The sequence below is a fragment of the Crocuta crocuta genome, unplaced genomic scaffold, assembly GCF_008692635.1.
Source record: "Crocuta crocuta isolate KB4526 unplaced genomic scaffold, BGI_CrCroc_1.0 scaffold204, whole genome shotgun sequence".
In the NCBI taxonomy this organism is placed as follows: domain Eukaryota; kingdom Metazoa; phylum Chordata; class Mammalia; order Carnivora; family Hyaenidae; genus Crocuta; species Crocuta crocuta.
Window position 1 is genome coordinate 1,445,774 of NW_027529603.1, and position 7,493 is coordinate 1,453,266.

At 39.3% G+C, this 7,493-nt stretch overlaps 1 protein-coding gene across 3 annotated transcripts in view; it reads left to right on the forward strand.

The window, feature by feature from the left end:
- The window catches only part of UBAP1 (ubiquitin associated protein 1), a 55,275-nt gene that overhangs the window by 6,599 nt on the left and 41,183 nt on the right, over nucleotides 1-7,493 (forward strand). The window contains exon 2 of one of the 3 annotated variants that reach the window (XM_077761891.1): nucleotides 5,540-5,656. The exons of the other annotated variants lie outside the window; for them this stretch is intronic. The gene's annotated coding sequence lies outside the window, so the exon portion shown is untranslated. The remainder of the gene's footprint in view (nucleotides 1-5,539; nucleotides 5,657-7,493) is intronic. 3 annotated transcript variants of the gene reach the window in all.

The following is a 7,493-nucleotide window of genomic DNA, read 5'->3' on the forward strand; positions in this document are numbered from 1 at the left end:
CGAGATCATGACCTAAGCGAAAGTCGGACGCTTAACCGACTAAGCCACCCAGGCGCCCCTGAACTATAATTTTTAAAAAAGTTTTATTTAAGTAATCTCTACACCCAACATGGGGCTTGAACTCACAACCCCAGGCTCTTCTGCCTGAGCCACTTGGGCACCCCATGAACTATAAATCTTTGAAATATAGCGGTGCCCAGATGGCTCAGTTGGTTGGGCGTCTGACTTTGGCTCAGGTCATGATCTCACAGTTCCTGGGTTCAAGCCCTGCACCAGACTTTGTGCTGACAGCTCAGAGCCTAGAGCCTGCTTTGGATTCTGTGTCTTCCTCTCTCTCTGCCTGTCCCCCACTCGTGCTCTTTCTCTCAAAAAAAACATAAATGTTAAAAAAAATATTTGAAAGATTTCTTTCATACACAATAGATGGCACTGGTTAATCTTACAGATTATTTCTGTACATGTGAAAATGACCATTTCTCTAAGAATTAACACAGAAGTGATACCAAGAGGTCAAAATGTGGGTGCTAGGGATGCTCATTGATAGTGTCCTCGTGTCTACAAACATTTTTATTTATTTTACAATTTAAAAAGTTTTTTATTTTTTTAAGTAGGCTCTACACACTTGAACTCACAACCCTAAGATCAGGAGTCACATGCTGTACTGATAGAGCCAGCCAGGTACCCCTACAAACATTTTTAAAATAATAAGTTCAGGGGTGCCTGGGTTACTTATTCTGTTGAGCATCTGTCTCTTGATTTTGGGTTAGGTCATGATCCCAGGGTTGTGCGATCAAGCCCCGTATCAGGCTCCATGCTGAGTGTGGAACCTGCTTATTAAATTCTTCCTCCCTCCCTCTCTCTCCCCCTTCCCTTCTCTTCCCCCCTCCCTCCCTTTACTCTCTCTCCCCCGCTCCCCCCTGTNCCTGCCAAGCTTTCTCTCTCTCTAATAAATAAATAAAATAAACATGCAGTTGACTGTTATGTATTGATCTTAGAGTCTCCAATCTTGCTAAACTATTGTATTTTAGTACTCTTTTGTAGATTCCAGTAGATTTTCTACAGACCATGCGGTCTATGAATAAAGACAAGTAAAACTTGTCTTTTTCCAATCTGGAAGCCTTTTACTTATTTTTCTTGTCTTATTGCACTGGCTAGAACCTCTAATACAATGCTAAATAGATGTGATGAAAGTGGACATCCTTGACTTCATCCTTTCCTGAACTTAAGGAAAATATCTTTTAATGTTAGGTATGATGTTAACTGTAAGGTTTTTTGTTTTTTTTTAATAGGTGCCCTTTATCAAATTGAGGAAGTTCCTTTTTATTCTTAGTTTGCTGAAAGTTTTTTTTTTTTTAGGAATGAGTATTAAATTTTTTCAGTTTTGGTCTTTCTGTGCTTATTAAGAACAATCATAGTTTTTCTTTTTTAGTTTGTTAATTTCATAGATTTTTTTTTTAAGATATTTTAACCAATCTTGCATTCCTGGGAAAAACCCCACTTCATCATGCTATATATATTATTGTCTTTATATATTCTTAGGTTTGAGTTGCTAAAATTTTGTTGAGAATTTCTGCATTTATGTTCATGAGGGATATTCTATAATTTTCTCTTCTTATAATATCTTTGGCTGTTTTGGTGTCAAGGTAATGTTTTCATAATTCTTATAGGAGTTGGGATGTACTCTTTTCTCATCATTTTTCTGGAAGCATTTGTGCAGAATTGGTATTTTTTTCCTCAAGTGCTTGGAAAATTTCACCAGTAAAACAATCTGGGTCCTGAGTGGTGGGTTTTTTTTTTTTTTAAGTGTTTTATTTATTTTTGAGAGAGGGAGAGAGACAGCACAAGCTGGGGAGGGGCAGAGAGAGAAAGGGAAACACAGAATCTGAAGTAGGCTCCAGGCTCTGAGCTGTCAGCACAGTGCCTGATACAGGGCTCGAGTCCGTGAATTGTGAGATCATGACCTAAGCCAAAGTTGGACGCTTAACTGACTGAGCCACTCAGGTACCCCGTGAGTTTTCTTTATGATGAGGTTTTAAATTACGAATCTAATTTCTTTAATAGGTATAGGGCTATTTCTGTTTCTTCTGAAGTGATCTTTGGGGCAGTTTGTGGTTTTTAAGAAATTGGTTCATTTCAGCCAAATTGCCAGACTTGGCATAAAATTGTTTTGATATGGTATCCTGTTTTAATTTTTTTTTAATGTTTTTTATTTCTGAGAGAGAGAGACAGAGAGACAGTGACAGCGTGAGCAGGGGAGGGTCAGAGAGAGAGGGACACACAGAATCCGAAACAGGCTCCAGGCTCTGAGCTGGCTGTCAGCACAGAGCCCGATGCGGGGCTCGAACCCACGAACCGTGGATCATGACCTGAGCCGAAGTCAGACGCTTAACCGACTGAGCCACCCAGGTGCCCCATGGTATCTTGTTTTAATCTTTGTAGGATCTGTATGGTCCCTCTCATTCCTGATAGCAGTAGTTTTCTTTCTTTTTTTTTCTTCTAATAAGCCTTGCCCAGCGGGTTTATCAATTTAATTGACCTTTGTAAAGAATCACCTTTAGATTTTATTTTTCTCTTTTGTTTTTGTTTTATTTTTTTTTAAGGTCTATCCATTTATTTTTGAGAGACCAAGTGCTTTTGCATGTGTGGGGAGGGAGCGGGGCAGAGAGAGAGAGGGGGACAGTAGATCTGAAGCAGGCTCTACATTGACATTAGAGACCCTAGTGCAGGCCTTGAACTCACGAACCATGAGATTATGTTGGACCTGAGCCAGTGTTGGACACTTAATCAACTGAGCCACCCAGGCACCTGTTAATTTATTTTGAGAGAGAGAGTGTGTGTGTCCAAGTGGGGCAGAACCAGAGAGAGAGAGAAAGGAGCAAGAGAATCTTTTTTTTTTTTAAGTTAAACATTTATTAAATGTTTATTTACTTTTGAGGGAGAGAGAGAGACGGACCGAGTGTGAGTTTGGGAGGGGCAGTGAGTGGGAGACACAGAAACTGAAGCAAGCTCTGAGCTGTCAGCACAGAGCCTAACGTGGGGCTCGAACTCATGAACTGCAAGATCATGCCTTGAGCCGAAGTTGGCCACTTAACCGACTGAGCCACCCAGGCACCCTGAAGAGAGAATCTTAAGCAGCCTCAATGCTCAGCATGGTGCCTGACTTGGGGCTTGATCCCACAACCCTGGGATCATGGCCTGAGCTGAAATCAGAAGTCATTCATTCAACTGATGGAGCTACCAGGTATACCCCTGTTAGTTATTTAGAAATGAATTGGTGCTTTTTTTTTTTTTAAATGTTTATTATTTATTTTTGAGAGAGAGAGCACAAGAGGGGAAGGGACAGAGAGAGAGAAAGAGGAAGACAGAGAATCCGAAGCAGGCTCCAGGCTCTGAGTTGTCAGCACACAGCCTGACTCTGGGCTTGAAGTGATGAACAGTGAGATCATGACCTGATGAACTGTGAAATCATGACCTGAGCCGAAGTTGGCCACCTAACTGACTGAGCCACCTAGGTGCCCCTGGTACTTTCTTTTTTAAAATATTATGTATGTGTTTTGAGGGAAAGAGTGAGTGGGGGAGGAGCAGAAGGAGATAGGGAGAGAGAGAAACCCAAGCAGGCCTCTGCTGTCAGGGTGTAGCCTGTTATGGGGCTTGGACTCAGGATTTAAGGTTTTATCCATTTATTTTTGCGAGTGCTTGTGCATGGATGGGGGGCTGAAGAGAGAGAGAGGGACAGTGGATCTGAAGTGGGTTCTGCACTGACAGCAGAGATACTAGTATTGGCCTTCAACTCGTGAACCATGAGGTTATGACCTGAGCTGAAGTCAAGAGTCAGATGCTTAAGCGACTGAGCCACCCAGGCACCCTGTATTTATTAATTTTTGTCAGAGAGTAGAGAGAGCTCTCACCAGCGTGAGTGGGGGAGGGGCAGAGAGAGATTCGCAACCGGGCTCAATTCAGGGCTTGATCTCATGAACCATGAGATTATGACCTTAGCTGAAATCAAGAGTTGGGTGCTCAACCAGCTGAGCCACCTAAGCACCTCAGAATTGATGCTTTCTTATTTGAAGTCAGTGGTGTTCTGATTTTTAAAGTGGGTCTGATCAACTATGGCTTTGTTGTGCTACAAGCAGGTTTCCAAACTGTGTTGCTTTTGGTGCCAGTATTTCCCATTTTCCTGAAAATCATATACACTACTTACATTATAGGTAATTTAGCTGGTTTGTACATAGATAATTTGTGCATTGTGATACGCAGTTGACAAAAATGTATTGGGAGGTGAAAAATTTTAAGGTTTATGCTTACATTTATATTCGAAGTAATTCTATATTGCATATAGTTCACATGTTGAAGTTTCTTAAAAAAATTTTTTTTTAATGTTTATTTTTGAGAGACAGAGACAGAGCATGAGTTGGGGAGGGGCAGAGAGAGAGAGAGGGAGACACAGAATCTCAACCAGACTCTGAGCTGTCAGCACAGAGCCCAATTTGGGCTCAAACTCCTGAACTGAGATCATGACCTGAGCCAAAGTTGGATGCTTCCTACTGAGCCACTTAGGTGCCCTTTTTTTTTTTTTTCTTTTAAAGACACAGAAGTTTGCCTGTTTTGTCTACCTACCTACCTACCTACCTACCTATCACCCAGGCATTACTGGGATATTATTACTAAGTAACTTTGTTCCAGTAACCTGGTAGAATTTATATCTCTATTCAACATGGATATGAAAAGGTAGTACTATGTATATATTTTGTAAAATGGAAATGGTCCACTATGTTAAAGTTTTAGTAATGTGCTGTGATTTTCTTTTTTTAGTCTAAATTAGTATATGCCAGTATCCTCATTCTTTTTAAAACTTTTCTCAACTTCATGTGATGGTGGAAGTAACTTAGTGAATATTTTCTTATTCTTTGAAGGATGGTAGAGTTTTGATATTTTCCAGGGGAGTTGCAAAAGATTTAGTACGTAAGTATGCTGAAATCATATCTTTAACCTTTATAGAGAATTTTACATTTGATTGCCTGAAAGTCATAAGTCAATATAAAAATAAACGAGTTTCAGGGGCACCTGAATGGCTCAGTTGGTTAAGTGTCTGGCTCTTGGTTTCAACTCCGGTCATGATCTGAGTTGTGGGTTCAAGTCTCAAGTCGGGTTTTATGCTGGCAGTGCAGAGCCTGCTTGGGATTCTGTCTTCCTTTCTTTATGCCCCTCCCCTGCTCACATGCACACTCTCTCTCAAACAAACTCAAAATAAACAAACTTAAAAAAAAAAATAGGGGCTCCTGGGTGGCTCAGTCGGTTAAGCGTTTGACTTTGGCTCAGGTCATGATCTCACAGCTCGTGGGTTCGAGCACCACATTGGGCTCTGTGCTGACAGCTCAGAGCCTGGAGCCTGCTTCAGATTCTGTGTCTCCCTCTCTCTCTGCCCCTCCCATGCTCATGCTCTCTCTCTGTCTTAAAAATAAAAAAACATTAAAAATGAGCTAAAAAAAATTTTTTTTTTTTGAGTTAAAAAATTTTTTTAATGTTATTCATTTTTCAGAGAGAGAGAGAGAGCATGAGCAGGGGTGGAGCAGAAAGGGAGACACAGAATCTGAAGCAGGCTTCAGGCTCTGAGTTGTTAGCACAGAGCCCAACACGGAGCTCGGACCCACAAATGGTGAGATCATGACCTGAGCCGAAGTCAGACGCTTAACCGACTGAGCCACTGAGGTGCCCCGTGTATTATATTATCTTATTTAATCCTTATAATAACCTTCCTAGATTCACTCCACTGTACCATTTAATTTTTTACATTAATCTTTTCAGTAAGAAGAATATGTTTTGTTATTGACAGAAGTTACAACCCATTTTGATACATACAAAGCACCTAAGATTAATGAAAAGATCTGTGTGTTTTTTATGTCTTTTTATTAAATATTATTTCAGATTAAGGTTTCTCAGTTGTAAAATATAGAAGGAAGATTCTGCTGTGTACAGTAGTTCCCCCCACCTTATCCTCAAGGGGATATGTTCTATGACCCGCAGTGGATGCCTGAAACTGGATAGTAGTGAACTCTTTATATACAGATGGTCTCCAACTTGTAATGATTTGATTACAATAATTTGGCTTTGTGATGTGAAAGCAATATGTATTCAGTAGAAGTCATACTTTGAATTTTGAATTGTGATCTTTTCCCAGGTTATGGTATGATACTCTCTTATGATGCTGAGTCAGCCATGTGATCATGAGGGTAAACAACTGATACACTTATAAGCATTTTGTATCTATACAGCTGTTTTCACTTTCAATACAGTATTCAATAAATTACATGCAGTATTGAACACTTGATTATAAAATAGACTTTGTGTTAGATTATTTTGCCCAAGTGTATGCTAATGTAAGTGTTGTGAGCACATTTAAGGTAGGTTGAGCTAAACTATGGTGTTTAGTAGGTTAGGTGTATTAACCTACTAAGGACTTAGGATTTTTTTCAATTTATGAAATTGAGATATAACTTTATCATAAGTTGAAGAAGATCTGTAGTAAGGTTTTTCTTATATGTATGTATGATCAATTTTATTTATTCATTTAAAAAATATTTTTTAAGTTATCTCTACACCCAGCATTGAGCTCAAACTGACAACCCTGTGATCAAGAGTTACATGCTCTACCAACAGAGCCAGGCAGGTGCCCTATGTACCTGGCCATGTACGATCAATTTTAATTTCTAAATTAGGCACAGTAAGAAATTAACAAAAATAACTAATAATAAAATAGAGCAATTATGTGAATGTGGTCTCTCTCTCAAAGTATCTTACTGTCCTGTACTCCCCCTTCTTGGGATCACATAAGATGATAAAATGCGTGATGAAATGAAGGGAGGTGAGTGACGTAGGCATTGTGACTTATCATTAGGCTACTGTTGACCTTCTGAGGATACATCAGAAGGAGGATCAGCTGCTTCTATGAAGTTGTGCCATCTTTATATTGTTTGTTCTCTTGGTACTGTACAATATTCCCTTTGAGGTACAAGTTCTCAAGTTTGGTGAACAAGGCTCTGTTAGTTCTTTGTTTCCATGGGAAAAACCATTCAGATTTCACATGAGTCTAACAGAATGATGTAATCCACTGAGTATGAAGACTTGGAAGAACAGAAAAATTATGTTTGTGATTATTTTCTCTTGGATCAGATTCGTAGCCCATGGTATTATGTTTAGCTTCTTTGTATAAAATACAAGTTAACCAATTATATTGTATTGGCTACTTGTAGAGTGAAATAGTTACTAGTGTTAAATAGTAAGCATTTAAAAAGTGGGTGTGGGCTCTGTATACTTACTGAATCATAGACTCAACAAGTGATTACGTGTGTTTATATGCTCTCGTAACTAAGTATATGAATGAAGTATTGTATTTTTCTTACAAGAGCATAAAAGCTGCTGAAGTCCATAGTTATAAAAGAATATATCCAGACCCTTAATTCTGAAAAGGTTGTCAGAGATCATTTACTCCAGGC